This window comes from Cyanistes caeruleus, chromosome 3 (assembly GCF_971803275.1).
Source record: "Cyanistes caeruleus chromosome 3, bCyaCae1.hap1.1, whole genome shotgun sequence".
Lineage (NCBI taxonomy): Eukaryota > Metazoa > Chordata > Aves > Passeriformes > Paridae > Cyanistes > Cyanistes caeruleus.
Genome location: NC_141703.1, coordinates 97,170,156 through 97,191,585, shown reverse-complemented (window position 1 = coordinate 97,191,585; position 21,430 = coordinate 97,170,156). Strand labels below are relative to the sequence as shown.

Sequence of the window (21,430 nt, the reverse complement as noted above, 5' to 3'; positions counted from 1 at the left end):
GGGTCTGTCACAGTGACCAACTTCTATCACCCTTCAGTACTATTTTGTAGCTGCTGAGTGCCACCAAGGCATGGGTCAGGAGGGGAGAGACAAGAAGCTGAGGACCAAAGGCAAGAGCAGCTGTGTGTCCTCAGGGCCCCATAGAACACAGGGACAATTGAAACTACCTCCTCAGACACTGCTGAAACTGCTCTGAGGTCTTCATGTCCTGCCTCATGCTGCTGGTGTGGAAGAATGGATGGCAATGAGTCTCAGATGGGTTTGCACTGTGACTGTAGTTTTCGACAGAGGGGAAGAATTCATCTCTGCATACAGGAAATTTATTTTGTTTTTCCCTTTTGCATCCCAGCTTTCTCTTTCTCCCACTGTCCTGCCACAAGCCTGCAGTTGCTAGCTGAACTGGCAGCATCTCCTGCTTTTCCCCTGCAGTGAATCACCATCTCTCAAACACAATGGATGCTGACTCCTCTGCCTGATTGTTAAAGGAAGATGCTGTACTTGGAGAAAGCAAGCTCATCTCCACCTGGAGAGGTACAAAAGCCCTTCTGAAGGCATGATGAAGAGCAGTGCCTGGCATCTATGGCTCAGTGCCACAGGGCTCTGTCACAAACAAATCAGTTACCTTCAAGAGCATGTTACAAAAAATAACCCCAAATTGAGCATCTGTTTGAGCTGATGAATCAGCTTGGTGCTTGGATCACAGATGTGGTTATTGCCATGGGGCTTCGGTCCTCTTTTCTTTCTCTCCTGAATTTGCAACCAGTCCCACTGATGTGATAGAGTGACAAGTGCTAGAAATAAAACTGTTCTTTCAAGTGTCTTGTGCCAGCTTGAGGTGGGGGTTTGGGGCCATCCTGGTTACAGGGAGTCAGAACCTCACAATTTTAACATCCTTTGCAGATGCCCATATTTGCATTTACTGATCTGCTGCAGCACATCAGAAGCTTAGCCAAAAAGCTGAACAGTGTGGCCATGACTCATACCTGAGGTAACAACGGGACAGGCATGTAAAATATCTGCATAAATTTACCTTTGAAAATTCATGTGACTGTCTTTTGAAGCATTTACAGGAGCTGACTGTCTCAAAGTGTGTTTGTAATTGGTTTTTTCGGGACACAGATACTTCTTAACCTCAACGCCCTGAAAACACAGCAGCACAAATGATTTCTGGGGCTGTTGTTTTTCCTTGATGGTCCCCAGGGTACATGAAAGAACCTGTGTGTTATTTTCCCCCAAGCTAGTGGCAGACATTAGAAAATTGAATTTAACAATCCAATATGCCAGGCATAAATATGCTTTGCATATCTCACACCAAACCTAAATGAAAGGAAGTTCTGAGTAGGTAGATAGCTATTTTTCAATTATATGGGACAAATGTGCCGTTTCTGATAGCCTTGTCAGTAAAAAGCAAGAGCTGGAAATGCCAAGCTGTTTAGCGAAGCAGAATCAACATTCCTAATACTTCATGGGATCACTAATAGCTTTTGCATCTTTCAAGACAATCAGCCTTGATTGTTCCTCTGGATGCATTCCTCCAAAATTCATCCTACTAATTGCAGTATTTCAGAGCTCATATGTGTAAATAATAGCAAAGACTGTAAGCCTAGGGACTTTGAAAAGAACGTCCTGTTACCTTAGTGTTGTCAGATTTTTTGTGGCAAAGCTGTTTACAAAAGCTACAAAAGCTGCAAATCAAATGAATGTTATGTACTCTTATTTCATTCAGGAAACTTAGCATGAAAAAGATGAAAATATGTTTGTAAAGTTTACAATCCAAGGTGACGGATTAATGTGTAGGTGATGGTGAATCTTCTAGAGATAATTTTTTTCATCTGTGAAACACAGTTTTTCAGAGGCCCAAGAGTAACATTCCACCTTCAGAAATTTACAAGCAGATGAAAAAAAAGCAGAGGTTGTCCACTGCAGACATGCCTTAGTGCACAGAAATTTTTCTTTCTGTATTTAACTTTCCCTTCAGTGATTTGACATTGCAAATAAAAACAGCTAAAGATCTTCTTCAAGCACAATCAGTGTTCTCACAGAAAAGGATCAGCACTGTAATGAAGTGATGTCTCCAAGGAGTTAAACAGCAAGAATACTAAGTTAATTTTTCAAGAAATTCTTCTGTTTGCATGTGCTCCATTAAGGACAGCTGGAAAGTATGTCAAATTCAGTACCTGGGACTTGGGACATAAAAAGACATTGGCACATTTTAAACTTGTTTTCAAATTATTCTAGATAACTTTTGGTTTATTCTTACTAGGAAGGGATTGAGTTTTCAAAATCACAGTTGTTTTTTATTTATCAGCATAAGTAATAAAATAGAGAAATGAAAAGGGGAATAAAGCACAAAGTTGTTTTTCTGCCTCAGTTTTCCCAGCACCTTGAAGCAGTATTCATGCTGAAGTTTAGTTATTTTGGGAGAATTCAGGAACTTTCTGGGAGATCCAGGGTCTGTTCTTGAACTCTGGAGGCCTTACAGCCCATCCATGGCTCAGCTTGAGGTTGGCCAGTAGCATCTCTAAGTCTGAGACTATCCCTGACGATGCCTTCTTCCTTCCTCTCTCCTGACACGTTCCCTAGCTCTTTGTGTGAAGCTATGTATCACCACCTCAATGCCTTTGTTTGTTGCCAGAACTAACCCATAGACAGAAAAGAAAAAAAAAATAGTGCCACAATTCTGCTGTTGGAATACAGTTGCAAAGACAAATGTTGTTGCATCTGGGACAGGACATACATTTGTTAGCAACTATGTGAAGAAAATATAGCTACTTCCTAATTTACCAGCCTACATTGTCCTTGCAGAGATTTGTAAAGACTACCACCAGATTCCTTCTGCTGAAGGTCCTACTCCAAAGTTAAACACAGACCCAGTTTTACACTACCTGACTAAGGTATTACAAGGAATAGTGTAGTGTTTACAGTGTGAGTTTTGATGGCTTCACAAAAAAACCAAAACACCCTGCACAGTATATTTAAGGTTTTGAACAACAAAACCCTTGCCTCTGGGAAGAGTCTTTTGCATATGGATCCCAAGTATCTTACAAATAACAGGTTTCCCACTTTTTGTAGAACTTTTCCTTGTAGAAAGAAAGCAGAGAGGTGAGATTGACACAGTGGTGTGCCAAGCTAGTGAGTGAAGGACTAGCCTTGGGGCCAGGAGTTCTGGCAGTCAGTTGTATGCAGCAACCACCAGACAATATCCTGATCATACAGAAAACTAATACTGTGAGAGTGATTGTCCCAGTGTCATTCTGTCCCTGGAGAGACATCACTGCAGGCTGCACTGATTGAAAGCTGCAGCAACACTGCTGTTGCAGACAGGTCTTTATAAAGTTTGCAGAGGAAATCTCATGAACACATGGACCGCTGGCAAACATACCCAACACCACCCATCACTCTTTCTGCTTCCCTAATTTGCCACTTAAAACCACTAGATTGGTCCACCAGAGCTCCCCATTCCCCTCTGGCTTACTGAAATTTGTTAGGACCTACCTAGTATCTTTATCAGCTAGTGCAATAACATGCCCCCCCCCTCCCCGCCCAAGCCATTAGGTTAACCTAAAAAAAGAGTGTTTTTTCCCAGTTATAAAGTTAATCTTCACAGTCTTTTGGAAAATAAAGTCATGACTGAAATAGGCATTGCTCCATGCCAGCTTTCTTTATGGCAAGCTGCAATTACTTCATATTCCTCCTTGGTATCTGAACAGCAGCTAGAATCACTGGCTCTCCTCAACTTACTCCCACAGAAAATGTCAGCAGGATCTAATTATCAGAATGAAATGAATTTGCACTGATGCCTGCTTTCTTATCTGCATAATAGTTGAGCTAGGCATTCTTATTATCTCAGTTATGAGTTTGCACTCATTTTGTTATCTCCCTGGAAAAGGTGTTCAGATGTATGTACCCCATGTTTGACTACGCTGAAAGAAATCAAGCCTTAGGTAAAAACGCTGAGAAACATGGTGGGAGGGAGTGAAGGACTTCTTGTGATTCTTCAATTTGCTTTAAGGATTTCTCCTTCATCTGAAACATGACTGGTTCTGGTTCTGCAACTTTCTGAGCAGCCACCCAGCATCCCTATGAACTGCAGCTTTGTCTTACATGTTTCTGTGGGAATGGCCTAATGTTCTCTACTGAAAGAAATGTGGTTGTCTGACTGTGCTGCAAAGGCATGTGGGACACAGAGTACCACCAACCCAAGGTGCACACAGCTCAGTTTCCTACCTTGGGCAGGGTCAACTCTTTATTGGGAAGGTCCAGAACATAAGAAGTAACTTCTATACGTCCTCTGCTAATGCCACTGCTGAGCAGAGCATCTGAATGAGTGGCAAAGATATCTACAAAGAGCTTAAAGTAGCTGCTGAGTCAAAGACCACTAGAAAAAAAAAAAAAATTGTACATGAAAGAAAGTGTCAGAATAGTCTTAAGGGGATGGAGGGTTCCTTCATGCCTAAACCAATTGCACCAGGATTGATCAGACACTTATTCCAAGGTAGCAGGATGGCCTGAGCTGGCCTCAGCCTGCTCTGGCTGTCCTGCTCATACTGATGAGCATGCTTTTTAGCCCTCTGGCCTGCACCCTGTTCAGAGATTTTAAACTGGGGACAGATTGATGCTGTGACCATTTTTTCCTTATAATTCCAACCAGAAAACCTCTCTGCCAGTCCCCAGCAGCAGCAATATTAATGAACTTGAATGGAACTCTGTCTATCCAGTCTGAGAACTGGGATGTGAAAGGCTCCTCTCCACCATATATCTCTTAGACTTCAGGTTGAATAAGAAGTAGCTCTCCTTTTCCAGTGCTGAGGTAAGATAGTATCCATAACCCCTTCCACATCAGGGGCAGATAGCTCCTCGTTTCAGGACAGAAGGAAAAACAGCCTCTTGCTCCTGGCATTGACTGGGTAATATTGCAGAATGAGAACCTGGTTCACATCACCAACCCCAGTTTTTCACCAGTGCCACACATTCCTCTCTCTGTCTATGTCCTGGCACAGCCTGTAGAACAAGACTTGACTCTTCCAAATACTTGTGTGAGTTTTCAACTCCCTCTGGTTCACAGACGTGTGTAACTGCTGAGGGTGAAGGTTTGTGTTCTATCTGGATCTCAGACCTAGGCAGAAGAGAGGAACAAAAAGGCATGTTTATGTAAGGAATGACAGAGAGAAAAAAAGGCAGCTCAATAGCACTCGGAAAACAACAAAGTATATAAAATACTTGACAATTCAGATGCCTGTTTCCTCTAAATAAATCTGTATCTGCCATGAAGATAAACCTCATGCTAAGCCAACAAATTGATGAAAACACAAATCTAGCAGGGCTTAAGTTAGACAAGGGCACTGAGGATCACTATCCATTTTAGCATTCATAGCAAATACACAGAAGAGGCTGATTTTGAATATTGTGGCTTCATTCTACAGATTCACTTTGAATAGATTGTCAGTAGTTGTATAAGCACATGTAAGTGCCTGGAGTTCAAATATTAGAAAATAGCTGTATTGTGTAGTGTAGTTGCATTATTTTATTGGAGTTTTCCTCTAGCATTTAATTAGGCATAGAATTACTGAATGATCTTTTCTACCTAACACTCCTTTGGATGCAAAAGGATGCTTCAGAAAACCTGACAATTTATGTGGTACTCCAAATATCAAAGATCAAGGACTTATATAAAGTGATTAAATACTGCAGATGAGAAAGTTAAATATTAAATTCTCCCCGACTCAATTGCTCATGACTTCCCTCAGCTGGTATAACTCTTCAAATAAGCTGCATTTTTTTCTTCAGCACCAGCACTATTGTTTTATATCCAATATTGAACTACTTAACATAATATACAGTCCTTGAGCTTTGATACTTGTTCTGAGAAGTACCAATACAAGTGCTAGTGAGTTTGATGAGGCGAGATGTGTTGCAGGCAGTTCTTAGGAAGCATTGTTTGTCAGAGACATTTTGGTGTACGGGGGTATAAGCCAGACAACAGAAATGTAACCACTTGCTAAGCACGTTGCTCTACCTATCACCTTAAAGTACCTTTTTAATTTTTTCTGCCAGCTGTAAAAATGTTGTGCTGTGTGGTATTACTTTCCCTCCTCCAAGAACTTGGATAGATTGCAAAGTTTTTATTTGTTCCAGGTAGCAATTACTCTCTGTCACTGTTTAATTCTGAATGGAAACAGGAAATGTGTAAAATGTTTATCTCAATTTTTCCTTAGTGTAGAAGATCCCAAGCAAAAACCCAGCTCCTGCTGTGGACACTAGACATTACAGGGATAGGTATAACATTTTTGGGCACTAGGAGTGGGCTGGGAATTCCACGTGGCTGGGGTGGGTGGGCTGTGGGCACTCACTGGCCTCAGCTGTCCATGATCCTATCCCTCTGTACAGGTGGCTGGAGGTGGAGCCAGCGGATTAAGGATGGATAAGGAGGTGAACAGATTGGGTTTTCTGTTCGATTTTTATTAAAGTGGCATCACAGCATTTCCTTTGCATGTAGAGAAAGAGTGTAGTTGGGCAGCCTCCTAGGACCGGAACGGAGGTTACAAGGCAGCTGGAGAAGGGCTGGAGAAGGGCATGCAGTGACGGAACAAGGGGTATGGCTTCAAATGGAAAGACAGTAGGTTTAGATTAGATATTAGGAAGAAATTCTTTTCTGTGAGAGTGGTGAGACACTGGAAAAGGTTGCCCAGAAAGGTTGTGGCTATGCCAGCCTTAGAAGTGTTCAAGACCAAGCCGGAGGGTTCTGTGAACAACCTGGTCTAGTGGCAGGTGTTCCTGCCCATGGCAGGGGGTTGGAACTAGACAATCTTTAATATTTTTCAATCCAAACCATTCTGCGGTTCAACAGCATCATCGCATTGTGTCGGAAGAGGGCTTAGCTCTTTTCCCTCTCAGGAATGCCCCCAGAAGGGACTCCCTGAAATCTGCGCTTCTGAGTAACCCTCCAGCAAACGCCTCCTGGCGTTCAGGGCCGGCTCTGAGCCCCGGCAGCCGTCCCGTGTGCCGGCCCGTGGGTCCCCGCTCCGGACGGGAGGCGCGCTGCGATCCCCGCCGCGCCCGCCAGGTGGCAGCGTCCGCCCGCGGGACAGCGCCGGGCGGGCACCGGGCCCGAGCGGCGGCATCGGCCGGAGAGCCATCATCGGCCCGAGCGGCACCGGCCCGAGCGGCACCATCGGCCCGAGCGGCACCATCGGCCCGAGAGCCATCATCGGCCCGAGCGGCACCGGCCCGAGCGGCGGCACCGGGCCCGAGCGGCACCATCGGCCCGAGCGGCACCATCGGCCGGAGCAGCTCGTGCTGCCGCTGCCCGGCCTGCCGCCGGCACACGGGCACCTACTGCCGCCCAGAATATAGCTCTAGTGTTTCAACCAAAGCGGCTGGTGCTATGTCAGGATCATGACCATTTTAAGCCTCTTGATTGCCATTCCCACGAACAGCAACCAGAGGAGGAGGCAGGACAGGAAAGGAGTTTGGGGAGAAGTGCTTCTTTAGTACCTTACCCCCTTACTCCATTTTCTCTCCCAAATTTCTGGAAGTGCCTTCTCGCCTCAAACATTTTTATGTATTTATTTATTCACTCATTCATTACCGTTTTTAAATTCCAGAGTATTTTTAAAGATACAAAGTTTTCTTTTGAGAACTAGTCTTTAGTAGAATGAATGATAGGGAATCAGGAAAATCATTACAAAACAAGGAGGGAAACCTGACGCTTTTCTTTTCCTTACCTGCTCTCCCTCATTTAATCCTGTTAGAGCAGAGCTGAGACACCCCCTTTGGTAAAGCATGCCAGCATGCTAAGTTGGGGGCCCACAGCTGTGGGGAACAGACAAATTTTACCTCAAAACTCTCTTCTAAATGGAGATTTGTGGCAGCAAAGCAACGCTCAGACAATGAGTCTTTCATTTCAAAGGAAAATTATGGGGCAAGTAAAAGCAAACCACAAAAGTGAGTGTGAACCAGCCAGCAGAGCAGCATTCGAGGCAGTGCAAGGCAAAGCATGAAAAAAGTGGCCACGTTCTGGTGGAAAAGCCAAGAGCAGCCTGAGACAGCAAAAGGACTTTCAGGGCAGTGCAGGAGCTGGAGGCAAAGTGTTCCAGCAGGTTCACAGGAGAGGGTTGAGGCTCAGAGCATGACCACATGGCGCTAAAACGTGAGGGACGCTTAAGGCATACATTGGGTATGTGACTCGAAAGCATTAGTAGCAGAACTGTAACATGTGTACGTGCTTTTAATATAAGGCTTATTTACTAGATATTGAATAGTGTCTCAGTTAAAACTGTTTCCTGGGTAGTGCAAACCTGTGACTGCCTCACATGCAAAAAATGCTGCAAAGTGATCCACCATTTTAGTTCTGCTAGTGCATCCACTGTGTACCAAGGAGATAATTTTGGTTTAATTGCAGTTTTGTGCCCAGAAGAAATGAATTAACAAGTTTGATTATTTGTACTTGATAAAATTTTAAACTGTGCGTGTTAATTCCCAGGATTTAATTCTATTAGTATAATGTAACCCTCTTTTTTTTTTTTTTTTTTTGTATTTTACTTTCCATAGCTTCTTATCTTTCAATGTAATTTACTTAATAAAGCTTATAAGTTCAGCAGTAATATCAACTTTGTCTTCAGCTAAATAAGAAGGAATCCAGTATAACTATGGTAAATTTGATATGATTCATTTTTTGCCTGCTTTTGCTGGTTCTTTTTTGTCTTTTGAAAATAAAGACCCTGTAGTAGAATAAGTTTAATTTTGTTTTCCAGCACCTCACATACTACAGCTTGCCCTGCAACCTTTAAGTGCTGGGCAAGGCCACTTTAACCTTTAAAGAGAAGTAGATGGTTTTTAGTCCCCTGGGATTTCCTAGCCTACCACAAATAGGTCTGCAGGTGGCTGTGGATGGTGTCTTGGACATGGGCTCCTGTCTGGGTTCCTCAGGGTGCGTTGGCTGAGGTTCCCAGTGGGTACACACTGCCAAGGCCACTGTTTTTTCATAACCTTGCCACTCAGGAAAATTCAAAAAATGTGAAGTAAATACCAGTGAATGCAACAGTACCGTACTTACATCTTGATAACAATAATTTGAAGCATATTCTGAGTGCTGGCAGGAAAGATGAAAGCAAACTTCATTTAGGTGTGTGAAAGACCTGCAAGTGTTGATTGCTGGTACAAATAATACAGTCCTATATAAACGTTTGATCCTGCAAGCTTTTATAATGCTGTGAACAAATCTTTCCTGATGAATGATGACTCAGAACAGAGCTTTTCACTTGGCATTTGATAATTCATTTCAACTGCAGCAGAAAATAATTGTTCTATTCAAGCATACCAGGATGTACTTACTCTGTCCCTAATGAGCACATTAGAGCAGGCAACTCATCCCTGTCTGATTTTAGCACAGGCCACAAACTTTATGACTGACTCATTATTCAGTCAACTCTCAGTCCTAAAGAATAAAACTCCAGTGAGCTGTAATGGTCTTAAAAGTGTATTTTCCCTTTTCATAAGTCACTCAGATATTCACTGATTTGTTGGAAGGGCCTGTGAATCTTTGGGAATACTACTGGTGAGCCTCATGTACTCTCTGTATTTTACCTGAAAAGCTTAAAAATGGAGCAATATGATTCTGATTATGAAACAGACCGACTAAAGAAAAATCAGTTTATATTTTGTCTACAGTCAGAATGTGTCTTAAATAAATAGTTCAAATGTAGGCAGAGTTTTCAAAAAAAAATTGGATGACTCAGAAAAACATGTCCTACCAGCACTTGGTATGCTGGTATTGCCTATGAGACTGCAGGGACCATTTAGCATTGCTTTTAGGGAAGCCTGAGTCATCAACAATGTCAAAAGACATGTATCATTTGGGTAAGAAACTGCTCTGCTGCATTGGTGACCCTTATCTCAGGGAATATAAGAGATGTTTGCTTTCCAGAGTATCCTTCTTGGGTTTGCTTCCACTAGGAAAGACAGAGCTGGACCTTTGGCTTACCCAGCTGGTTTGGGGCAGGAAGGTGTAGTGAAGGAGCAGGTCAGCCCTTGGCAAAACTGACAAGTTTCAGAAAATTATTTTTTTCAGAAAATGGTTTCTAAATCCTACAAAATAGCAGCAGAAAAATTGGTAGGTGTATCATACAGTGTGGAAAATTTGTGTATTTAATTCTCACTGGGGCACTCTGGCTGTCTTCAGGGAAGGTGAATGAACGCACTGAAACGTCTCTATAGTAATGAAAGAAAACTCATTGTGCCACTGGAGATTGAAGCTGCATGGCCCCGTGGGTAATAAATTGCTACTATTCAGGCTCATGAGCGCATCAAGCTGATGCAGAGCACTCTAATGACCATTATAACTGACTGCAGTGAAAAAGACTGTTATTTAAGTACATTTCAAAATGTACTGTAAATTGGGCAAAGGTACAGCTGCACTTATGCACTGAGACAGCCTCCGGTTTTATTCGGTCTGACAGACTGTGCTCTTTGAATTTAGGTTTCATCTGTGTGAGCTGAATGCTCTTAGTATTTATGGCCCCTGTTAGTAAGCGAAGCAGCAAACCCAGGGAGAAGGGGTCCTGTTCACAGAAGTTCCACTGGAAAATGCAGGTTTGGGTGAAGGCAGGGGTGGGGAGAGTCCAGCCACAATTCACATCACAATGCTACCCTTCCCTAAAAACACCTACTTGTACCTTGCACCAAATGTGATCCCTCTGAAAACAGTGTTTCTGAGTGAACTTAAGCAGGTCTTTGAGACCAAGAGACAGAACTTCACAGACCTTTACACAGCCACAGGGAACCAGTTTCTTTTCTTTATATGACCTTCTGGACCACACAGTCCAGACTCCCCTCCACACTGTGCCTGTATCAGGTTTGTTTGATCGGTATTGACTTCTACCCCACTTCATAAGCTACTTGGTTTACAGAACATGAAAGTTCTTTACTGTGCCATATGGACAGTGAAATTTGTGGCATACTGTCAGTGAGTATGATCCAGCTTGAGTTACATCAGTATCTCTCATCTTACGCTTTTTATGGCTGGGTCCTTCATAGTCAACTTTTCTTTTTGTCTGTTTGGCTCTTTTGGGTCTAGTTGGGTCTTTTTTTAGAGAGTAAGAAGTGGTATGTGATGTATTCTTTTTTTTTTTAATCTGAAGAGTTCTTGTGAATACTGTGGAGTCATGCAATATGGCCACTTAAATCAGTTTATCAACTGGCAGGTAAATTGTGATCAAGGAACTGAGGCAAGAAACTTGGAGTAAGCAAGCTGCCAACAACATTTGGGCAGCCAACACTGCAAAAAATCATGTGTGAGCCTCATGTTCAGCACATGGGGTCAGACCTGTGCTTCCCAGGAACCAGCTGATCCCACAACAGTGTAGTAAATAAAGGTGGACATCTTAGCTAATGAATTAGCCATGGAGAAAATAAAGCACACAAATTACAGTCAACTGCTTATAATTGTGACCTTCCTAGAGAATGACTGAGTCAAGATTAAAGAGTTATTGTATGGGTGTTTGCTGACACAATTTGGTTGCTGAATAAATTTCCAGTAATTGGTGGCAATCACTCCAGTCTTTGTCAGGCAAAATGGAGACTTTTCTTTGAGTGAAGCCCATGAAAGCTAGTGGAAAGACAAATGTCCAAAAGACAGAGCAGTTTTCAAAGGAGGGGGCTCTATGGTCTGCATGAAGCTTGTGGTGAGGACATCATCCAGACCCTGAGCATCACTGAATAACTCTAAAGAGAAAGGAATGAACTAAAAGGTTTTTCTCCCAATTGCTTCTGAGTTTCCAAAGATTATTGAGAAATTGCACAGAAATAGCTCATTAATTCTCAACCTCTTGTTTTTTCTTTTTCATATCTGTGAATAACAAGATTATTTAAGTCACCGGTCAGATGATTAAAGTTAATTGGCATTTATTAATAGGTCAATGTCTTTATTCATTTTGAAGCTGGTATAAACAATTCTAAATTTTTTTTTTTTTCTTTTTTTCAAATGCCACAAATCTTTCTTAGCTATTTACTTCCCTTAGTATAATCTCTGCACCATTTCTGATTCTAGGAGAAATTCAAGGAAGCAGCTGACATGATGCTGGACATATAGTGTAAAAAAGGGGACCTGAACAGGCATTTTTCTTACTAAGATAACATTCTGCTGCATTTCTTTTATTCTTTGTCTATTTTTGCCCATTTTTTCAAAAGCATGAGAGCTGAATATCTTGAACCAGCTGAGAGCATTTGTGTTTAGACATGAAGTAAAGATCAGAAGTTTTGATGTGTAACAGCTGTAGAGGAAATAGGTGCTAAATGCTGTCAGCTTGCCCAGATTAGGCTCCTTCAGGTAGGCAGCTAGCCGGAAATGGTAGCAAATCTGTGTGAGACAGTTGTTCAGTGTTTGCACTGAACCAAAAATGTCTTTTGTCTTTATTCATTTCCAGTTTACAAAAGCAAAAATCCCCCTCCCAAAATCCCACAAAAACCAAAACAACAACAACAATAGAGATTGCCTCCATTGCCATGTAATAAAAGCTCAGTCAGTTGAAGCCTTTTCCTTTATCTATTTGGAATGTGTGGTACATGTGTTTCCCACCTGGCCCAGTAGTCACTGATTCTTCTCAAGACATTTTATTGGTCTGTTGCTTTAAAATGCCTAATGTTCCTATGCCCTCCACTTTTGCTGGGCTAAAATAAATTTGTATCATGTTTTGGCACTACGTTTGAACACCTACCATCTAGTGACTATGCTGATGGGGTGGGAATATGGTTAGGCAAAAAGAAAATCACAAGAGAAGGATTAAATATAGTTAAAATTATTGTTAATATTCTGTGGCATTAAGATTTCAGAGCAGTGAGGAGTCTATGTCAGTGGATATTGTTTTATAAGTTGTGTTTTTTTAATTCACTTTGTGACCTGATTCTGAAGGAAATTTCTTAATTAACGTTCTACATATTTGACAATAAAGTTCAAAGGAGTCAAGAAGTACTTAAAGTATAGAATTAAAAATAACTCCATTTCTGAGATATCTGATACTGGTTAAATATACATCTTCTATCTACATTTAATTAAATTTCTTTTTAAAAATATCCCCTGGTTTGAAGAATTAGGTCAGTTGCTACAAATACCTTGGCTCATTTAAACAGTTCTGAATATTTCCATTATGAAAACTGACTTCTACAATATTTGTAAGTTTACCTATTTTTGGTTTTCAGGGAAATAAAAAATTTCTTATGCTTCTAAAACAGTGATAATAAAGTAAAACACCCTATTTGTGGTGTCAAGTCAGCCAGAAACTTGCAGTTGCTTGTAACAGTGAGGCAGAAAGGTGGTGATTGACTTCAGTGTGATATCCATCAGGCTGTTGTGCATCTCTTCTGTGAAAACAGCTTCCTGTGACTCTCAGGAGCATGAAGGGCTGTGAATTTAAATAGACCAAAATTAGTAGTGCTTTTTTAAAAAGAAAGGACTCAGCCTTTGAATTACACAGTCAAATAATTCTGCTGAAACCAATGAGACTCTCTGAGGGTTTTAGCTTGCTGCAGCTGAAAATTGGATCTGAGTCTGCAGGATTAGAGACTCAGGCATCATGAGCACTGAGTGAAAGCTAGAGCTGTAAGTGTGCAAATCATATACCAAATGGCACTTTGGGCATTTCTCCTTGATGCTCCACATTGGAAGTGTACGCCTCCCTCCTCGATTATGAGGAGAACTGGGCTACCAGAACTTGAGTTAAAGATCTAAACACACTTAATGCCAACAGTGTTAATAAGCTTCCACTTCTTTTGCAACCCTCTAGTCTTTTCCATATTTGTCCTAGGACAAGGAAGGCATGCAGCTGGAAGAAGCATATCTTCCTGAAAAGGCACAGGAACTGAGTGGGTCCCAAGCTGGGAGTAGTGACACAATGATGCTCCCATCCACAGTGATGCTCCCATCCACAGCTGCAGCCATCTGGACTGCCTGTGAAAGAGGACAGACACACAGAAGCAGCTGGCACAAGACTGACTTCCAGGCCAGGGTTCTGACCATAGGATATAAATACAGCTGCCATTGACTTCAAATGCTGGTGGGTTGAAAGGTGCAGAAGGTTAAGGCAACAGTCAGGCAGGGGTCATTCAGTCCAGGCAGGACCACATGCTGTTGGATCAAAACAAGTAAGTTACACACTGAAACCACTTGTACAAACACAGACAGCAAGGCATCAGTGAAGACCACAAAAATCTGAAAAGTAAAACACTGGTTAGCAACCACTAGACATGAAAGTAAGACACAGTTTAGGATGAGGTAGCATATTCCTGAAATTGTCACTGTTCATGTTTTGACAGCATTACAAAGGAAATAATTTTCTCAGTTTTGAAATATGCATTCAAACGTCTGTTCCATTAAACACACATCACTATGTTGCCACCTGTTCCAGTCATGCTTGATAATGAATGGTATGCAGAGATAATACACCTGCCTGGCCTTGTAAATGTTCTGCAGGGAAAAATCAAAATTAGGTAATGTAAGTCAAATTTGGATGGATAGTCCTGTTACAGTCAATGTTAAATCCAGTGCCCTTAATTACTTTGTTGCCTGAATTGGAAACCCTTCAAATAATGAGGGGCAAAAATAAAACTTCTTGACAGTTAAGAGCCAAGGAATAGAATTTTGTTGCAAGGCCCATCAGTTACCCACAGATGACAGCAAATCCCCATGCAGATCAATCAGAGAGGCGATAGAAAATGGAAGCAAGTGTTGGCACATACACACACTATTCAAAGATATTAAAGCTAATGTTGACATGGCTAAAGATAAAGCAAGCAGAGCTGCCATTGAGATCCCACTGAAATCAGTACAAATCTTCCATTCACACTGCAGGAATGTGATGTAGCTTTTAAAAAAATAGGAAAGAAAATATATTAATTAAGGACAAGAAAGGGGTTAACTTTAAGCATATAGTAATGCCTTTGACATATCTGCTGAAGTACTTTAAACACCAGCTTATTTGCTGTTTGAAAACTGGGACTCTTATAATAGCTTGCAAAAACTTTTGTCTGAGGGAACCTCACTCCTGCATCCATGCAGAGCAGATGCAGGCTTATGGTGTGCTTTAAACCTCAGGGTAGAAATTTCTGCCTAGGAAGTTTTCCTGCATAAATATGTAAGACATTGAAGCTGTGGGTGCCTCTGCTAGAATGACTGTGAAGTGCTGTAAATCAGCAGGAGATGAGAGGATAATATGCACATCTCATGCACTCATTTCTGCCTGTTGGACTCTTACGTGGTGTTGACTTGCAAAGAATCGCTGCCAAATGAGTCTGCTCCAAACAGGCTCTTGGACTGTTGTGCCACCATGGCATTTCATTACCCATCACGTTTAAGGAGGGATGAGTTGACTTCAAGGACTCACTGTGCAGTTTATCAAGCTAGCATGTGGCTTTTCTAGGTGGGAGCTGTGTGAAACTCAGGAACACTTCTTCCTTCTCTGATCTTTTTTCTTTAGAGAAACAAGGGTTTACAGTCCTGCAGCCAGCAAATCAGTTGCTCACTTGTAGATTTCTAGTGAACTTGCAGTTGCAAAGACTACCTGTCTGTCACAAACTAGGTACACACTGCATGGCAGGCAGCTCAAATACTTTATATGTCACATTTTTAAACATATGTACATATATATATATATACACACATATATATACACACATATATGTATACACATATGTATTTGCCATGCAAGTGAATCAAGACTGGGAAGAAAGTCAGGTTTTATAACTGGTTAATATTCCTTTTGCAAGTTTTTCCCCTGAGCAAGCTGTCACTGAACTTCAAGAGGCCAAGTTAACTTTCTAGATATTTCAGCTAGGAGCCTCACTGATCTGACCAGAAACTGGATATGAGCCACGTCACTGAAATCCAGCTACTGCTGCAACTCTGAATGCAAGATCACTAGCTTTGGATTCAATAATCTACTGCTCACCAGTTGGGATGTTAAACATAGTGTTGCAGATAATTACACAGGGAGGTTCTCATACTATATATGGAGCTAATTTAGGCTCCCAAGTCACTTAGAGAGCCTGCAAAGAAACACTGATTCCCTCAAAGGAGAATTCAAAGCTTCAAAATTAAATATCTATGAGAGTTTAAAATAACTGATATGAACGTAGCAACTGTCCTCCATGGTTTGTAATTCCTCTTGTGCTTTAACTGATCATTTCTCACAACCTCCTTGTATAAAGCTGTTGTGTGATCTTGCAGAAAGCTGACAGATCTCTCTTGAACCCCACAGTACAGTACCATACAGTACAGAAGGCTGCTTGTGCCTGGTGCCCCAGTGGTCATCCTTTGGTAGCAGGGGGACTCTACTGTTAAATATGGTTGCACATTGATTCCTGATGTTCCCAATTGAAAATATAGTATTGGCTTTATATAAAATGCCCTTGACAGCAAATTCTTGAATTTTCCCATAATTCTGAGATGCCCTACACATTATTAATATGCTTTCTTATCCCAGGTTCTGCTTTGTGAGGCTCCTATACACAATGTGTGTATCATGCATCACTCACTCACAATATTATCCTATGAGCTTACCCTGAAGCAAGGCCTGACACATATGATGAATTAAAAAGCATTCAGCAGTTAATCCCTGCATTGTACTCAGTTCTTGAAGGGCCTGATCAGGTTGATACTTTTCTGACAGATGCCAACAACAGAATGTTCAGTTAAGTGTGGTGTGGTGAGACAGGCTTTCTGTTATATCAAAAAATCATCATAAATACATGTAACATGTAGAACCATAGAAAAGAGAGCTGGAAAGGACCTTAAAATGTCTCACAGAGCAGGCCAGATAGCCTGATGGATACTTCTCTAACCTCCTTTTTAAAAGCCCCACAGATGGACCTTCCCCAAGTGGGCTATTCTCTGTCTTTACTGCCCTTAACTGAGTCGAAGTCCTACTTAATGATGTGCCAGAATCTTTTTTTGCCACAGATAAAGCTTGCTGGTTTCTGTCTTATTCATCATGGATGCAGAAAACGTAAGGCTCCCTTCTTTGCTGCAGCCTTTTCTGTATTTGAAAACCATTATGTCTCTGCTTCATTTTCTCTTCCATAGATTGCACAGTACCAATTAGTTCAATCTTTTCTTGTAGGTCGTGTTTTCTAGTTCTCTGATCATTTTCTAGTTCTCTGATCATTCTCACACTGCATAATAAGAGCTTTGTGAAAGAAAAAAAGGAATCGGAATTACTTTACTTATTATTACTTCAACTAATTATTCAATCACAATGCATTTTATTTGGGTTATTGTTAGTCTAACTTTACCTTTGATGCTTAATAACGTGTACACAGATATATCCCTATGGATTTTGCTTCTTTTTCTTCATATGGATTATGTTGGCTCTCGGTTCTTGTGAGTTGCATGTCAGGAAATAAGTCTACAAGCCAAACAGACATGCTCTTAGGGCTAAGGAATACAGACATCCTCTCTTGATATGTGGTAGGTAATGCTTCCCTGATAAAACCAGATGCTTGTCTGAAATTGTGTATCTACTACCAATGTTCACCACAGAGGTGCAAACAGCTTCAGTTTGGCTGTCCTTCCTCATCCTGCTGGGCACAGCCCCAATCTCTGGGGCTTCTGCAGCTTCTCTTGCAAATACCTGACAGCCTGGTTACCCTTCTGGTTCCTGCTTGTTCCCACAGACCTGTGGCTGACCATGGACTCAGTGACTGCAGCATAATGTGTGGGTGGGCTAAATTCAGATTACACAGCTGTCCTTAGTGCCAGCCTTCCTTGCCTAACAAAGCTGCAATCCAAATAGGCTTCCTCTGGACAGGGGTTGAAGGAAGGAGTTTCCATGAACTGCTGATGATATGCAGGTCCATGTTGAACACCACTTCTGCAGTGTTACTGTGTGTACTGTTTCTGACCTAGCGGACATTTGCTTTCAATGGAGGCGTAAGTGACATCTTAACAGAGTTTGTCAAATCAAAATACAAGGGCGGTCCCAGGGGGCTGTTAACAGAAAGAAGCTTCAGTTCTTGATTCTTCCAGTTGAGTCTGAAAAGCTACTGAAGTCCCATATAATACTGAAATAATGTTATTATGATATATGATCTATATGTGAAGGCTTAGCACAATGCTTCCATTCCAAATGGATATGTTTTTGGGAAAATACTGTTTGCAATAAAGGCAAGAAGAAACTTTGAATCATGTCTGCCAAAGCCAACAGACCTGAGTAAAGGAAATCATGATTCTCATTTGCCTGAGTGTTATATAGTGGGATATCTGATAATCAAAGAGTTAATCCAATTGCAAAATAAAAAACTTTTCATGCCACCTGTTCCCTTAAGAGGTGCTTTCTTCCTTTTCTCTCAAATTCTGTAAGAAAGAAAGAAACAGAAGATAAAAGCTGCTAGAAAGCTGTGCAATTTAGGGGAGAAAGGAGAGGAACAAAACCAGAGGGGAAGAGAGGTGGAACAAAAGAAATGCACTCACAGAAAGGAGAGCAAAGAATACCCAATAAAAAGGAGAGAAAGGCTGGCATCAAAAAGGGTTTTCAGCCTCAGAAAGCAGCCAGCAGCCAGGCACTGCAGGTGATATCACCAACAAATCCAGTCTGCAGAGAGAGATACTCTTGCAGGACATGCTACTGGTGTAGGGGTTAGGAGAGAAAGTGTGATTTTTACAGGACTGAACTTCAGAGGGATTCTTTGAGCATGAAGATTCAAACTGTTTTCCAATGGCTGAATGAAGCTCCACGATCTGTTTCATGTTTTGTGTTTCTCTTTTTTGATTGACCTGTTATTTGTGGGCTCCTGCTTCAGTGAACTATAATAATTAAAAAAGATTGAACTTCTAATTAAAGGTATAATGAATTTGGATTTTATAGAGAAAAATGTTCCATGTGGAAAGTTGATATTTTTGTACAAGAATATAAGGCCTCTGCTGGAACACCCTTTTGAGGGAGACACAACTAAAGAAATGGGATATGATAAGAATTTTATAGACTGCTCTAGTTTGCTTTTCCCCCCCATAAAATAAATTATGCATTAACATCTTTGATTTCCCTGGGTCATCCAATTCCTAATATCCCCCAAAGGATGCTGAGCATCCTAATGCACCCAAAATTGATGCCACATATGTGAATCACTGTCACCAGAATCAATTATTCATAATCTGTCACACATGTACTTTCTTTTGTTATTTTTTGCCTTGCCCCTGCACAGACAGTGTTCTGACCACGTCCCCTTTGGAAGGAGAGTGACTTTGGCATGCTCTGGCAGGAGCCTGGGGACCCACAGGAGGGGAGCAGGGCAGCAGGGGCAGCACACAGCATGCCCAGTGCCTCCCTCCATGCTTGCCAGGTTCCACCCCACTACATCTGCTCTCCAGTACCAATCAGTCTGTGAGCAAAACCACAGACCAAACATGGTCTGTGAAGGAGGAGATTTCATTTTCCCAGAGCCATTCATCCCTATGAATGTTCCCCATTTCCAAGCTCACTTCTTCAGAGCTGTTCACAGTCATTCTTTGAGCTGCAGAAAGAATAAAACCAGCTGAGAAGGCCAGGTTGGATGGGAGGCTGAGCAACCTGGCCTAGTGAAAGTGTCCCTGCCCATTGCAGGGGGGTTGGAACTGAATGGTCTTTAAGGTCCCTTCCAACCCAAACCATTCTATGACTGTATGACTTTCTAGTGGATGTGTTTTGTTGCTTGTGACATTTTTTTCAACAGGACAGTTGCTACCCTTCAGCATTTAGTGTCTCCTTTATTAAAACTAATCTCAGTTATAAAATGAGTTGCACTCTCCCTCACAGCTTTCCTTCCACAGCAGAGTTGGTGCTAAAACACGGGGTGGTGCTGTGCGTGATTTCACAGTTAGATCTATGAACACTGAAAGTGGGTAGAGAAACAATGCAATTGCTTGAGCCTGGTCCCATATCTCTGCCAGTGGCTATTTTATGAAAAGGGAAGAAATTAATTTACTTAGGAATCACCACTTCTCTTTCAGATTTGACTGTTTGAAAGTCAGGGAGACTGAAATGGCAAAGCAAAAAGACATACACAAACTGGGTAGTTTTTGTAAGAAAGCAAGATAGAAAATGTGCTTAAAGTATCTTTGGGTACTGCACTGACTTTGAACTCTTTCACTTCATTAATTCTATGATTTTATCACCACACTTTCCAATTAAAAAAATTCTCTTCCCCCTTCCTGTGAAAAAATTCCTGTCCCTCCCTCTCCCACCCCTCACCAATCTCCCCCTTTCTTTCGACTCTCATAATCCTTGGCATGATAATGGCTAAGGAAACAGTTTCAGACAAAAGTCTGGTATTTTAATTTTGATAACCTTGCTGAGCAGCAAGGTTTGTGTGGGATGGAGATTAATGAAAGCCAGGCACAATGCGCCCTTGTCACTAGGTAGAGTAAGAAGCAGATAACCCTCAGGGAAGTAAGTGGTTCAGAAGGGGAGTAAGTAATAACACATTTTAATTTTTCATGCATCCCTACCCACTCTTTAATGGAAGGAGAACCCAAAGAGCAAGCAAAGAGAAAATGGAAAGGAAACAGCAGCCTTACCTTTGGATGGCTGAGAGGAGAAGAGGCCTGAGAGGCCCCTGCCAGCAGCAATAATAGGGCCTGACCCAGGGCCTGCTGTAGCAAGTAAATGTTTTCTTCTGCACATTTTTATCATGTATCCTAAGGAGCCAAGTAAGCTTCACAGTTCCATAATCCCCAAATCCAGGTGGTGCCCACTGTTGCCAGTAGCAGAGGCAGAGAGGGAAGGAGAGACGACACTGGGGCAGAGCCCTGGGCAGCCCTGGCTGTGAGGCACCGTGAGCCAAGGCCCAGGAGCTGCCCAGCCAGGGCTGCAGCTCCCCGGCAGAGATGAGCAGCTCAGCTGCCTGCCAGGAGCAGATTCCCTGCTCCCTAGGGCCATCCTCTGCTTCCATGTCCTATTCAGCTGGCAGGGATTGCCTCATACCCAGAAAGTTGCTGAGGAGCCCACTCATTTTCCTCTCAGCCCCAGGGCTCATCAGGAAGCACCAAACCCATGTCACAAGAGCTCCTTCATCAGGAAGCCCCTCCTGAAGGCTTGCACAGCATTTCCTGATGCATGGAGGTAGCTACCTGCTGCTCTTCACTGCTGCATTTCCCAGTAAGACATTTGCCAGGGAGTCCATCCGTGGCAAGGCACATCCCAGGTATGTTTCCACAAGTAGGGCAGGGCAGGAGAAGTGTAGGAAGGGCTACTCCTGCTCGATGAGGATGGAGCTGAAGCCATGAAGCTGAGCCATGTGTGTCCTCAGGACAGCTGCATACACAGCTGCCCAGCCTGCCATTCCCTCCCTCGCTGACTTTCTGCTTATCACAGGTGGCCACTACCAAGAGATGGTGTAGATGTGGCCAGAAAAATGAAAATTTAGCTACTTCCTGGTGTTTTAACCACAAAGTTAAGCCTCTCTCTTA

The 21,430-nt window shown here is 42.2% G+C and overlaps 1 long non-coding RNA gene across 1 annotated transcript; it reads right to left on the bottom strand.

The window, feature by feature from the left end:
* Positions 1–2,218: 2,218 nt before the first annotated feature.
* LOC111940294 (uncharacterized) lies at positions 2,219–21,058 on the bottom strand. The gene is made up of 3 exons (XR_002869465.2): positions 20,540–21,058; positions 13,178–13,397; positions 2,219–5,116 (listed from the first exon to the last, which is right to left on the bottom strand). It is a non-coding gene; the product is annotated as an uncharacterized LOC111940294 (long non-coding RNA).
* Between the last annotated feature and the right edge of the window lie 372 nt (positions 21,059–21,430).